The sequence below is a fragment of the Octopus bimaculoides genome, chromosome 11, assembly GCF_001194135.2.
Source record: "Octopus bimaculoides isolate UCB-OBI-ISO-001 chromosome 11, ASM119413v2, whole genome shotgun sequence".
NCBI lineage: Eukaryota > Metazoa > Mollusca > Cephalopoda > Octopoda > Octopodidae > Octopus > Octopus bimaculoides.
In genome coordinates, this window is record NC_068991.1 from 18,755,775 (window position 1) to 18,757,481 (window position 1,707).

A 1,707-nucleotide genomic window follows, 5' to 3' on the forward strand; every position below is an offset into this window, starting at 1 on the left:
TAATAATAATAATAATAGTAGTAGTAGTAGTAATAATAATAATAGTAATAATTGCTATTATTGCTGCAAGGACTACGGATGTGAGGGCATTACGTTGACAATATTGATGATCAGTTTGATGATGACAATAATGATAATAATAATAATAATAATAATAATAATAATAATAATAATAAACCTAAAATGCCCTAAACTTCCTGTTGTCTTTATTGCACAGGAAGACAAAAAGTACACAAATTTTGTATATGTATTTCTGTGTGTGATTGGGTATACATATGTGTGTATCCACACACATTCACATAAATGGACACATGCACTAACAAATGTATATATATATATATATATATATACTCAGAAACAAGCAACAAATACTTTAAAAAAAGGCATAGCTAATATAATAAAATAATTTTATATTTATATGCATGTACATTTAATTTTTGAAAATCGAACTAAAAGCTTTTCTGAGAAATGTTTGATTAGTGGATTCGTTAACTTGGCCTAATGCTTTCAGCAGAGGAAAAGATGAAAGATGGTAGTGATGGTGGTGTTGGTGGTGGGGTAGTTTGTGAAAGCAGTGGTGTAGAAGAGAGTGGTGGTGGTGGTGGTGGTAGTGGCTACAGGCAAAATTATTGGTTCCCCTCTCCCAGTTATTCTTAAAAAAAAAATCTTTTTAAATAAACAGTGCCTGACTATCATATGGTAGCTGAGAAAGTGAAAAAAAGGGTTGAGAAGGGGCAGGGGTCAATATGTGCCTTACCTATACAGGGTTCAAGTCTTCATACATGGACCCCCCCACACACACAAACAGATTGTCCATTATGATACATGATATACAGATTTTCTATGGTTAAGTACTGTTGTGTCTTGGGAGGGTCATTATGCCAATAATAATAAACACATACACTGGTTCAATATCACTTCTTTATTGTTAGTCAACTGGCTAAATATCTAACCAATTAACGAATCAATTGTTTATTTAACCAATCAATCGGGTGTTTGTTTGTCGAAGTACTTTCGTTGCTATCCGCAACCTTATCAATGACAAACCTCCTCCCTTCAGGGTTTGACTTGAATCTCAAAAATTAAGTATGATTAACCCTTTAGCATTCAGATTTTTCTGACAAATGCTACACTTATTCATTCACATTGTTTTAAATTAATCATGTATTATCTTGTAGCTTAGAGATTTCAATGATGTGTATTCACATGTTTGTGAGCAGAAATTTCAACAGACCATTTCCACATGACTGAGCATGCAAATATATATATACATATATATATATATATATATAACATTCAAGCAAGGTCGTTGCCAGTGCTGCTGGACTGGCTCTTGTGCAGGTGGCAGATAAAATAGACCATTTTGAACGTGGCCGTTGCCAGTACCGCCTGACTGGCCTTCGTGCCGGTGGCACGTAAAAGCACGCACTACACTCTCGGAGTGGTTGGCGTTAGGAAGGGCATCCAGCTGTAGAAACTCTGCCAAATCAGATTGGAGCCTGGTGTAGCCATCTGGTTCGCCAGTCCTCAGTCAAATCGGCCAACCCATGCTAGCATGAAAAGCGGACGTTAAACGACGATGATGATGATGATGATGATATGTGATGTGGATGGATACCAACAGCTTCATGAAAAAGTGCCAAAAGTAGATAGAAGACATGGGATGAAGTACTGAAGGATGACCTCAGGACACTGAACCTTTCAGAC

The 1,707-nt window shown here is 36.3% G+C and overlaps 1 protein-coding gene across 1 annotated transcript in view; it reads right to left on the reverse strand.

Annotated features, from left to right (window-relative positions):
* The window catches only part of LOC106878908 (dihydrolipoyllysine-residue succinyltransferase component of 2-oxoglutarate dehydrogenase complex, mitochondrial), a 166,083-nt gene that overhangs the window by 28,650 nt on the left and 135,726 nt on the right, over nucleotides 1-1,707 (reverse strand). The gene's annotated exons all lie outside the window — the stretch shown is intronic.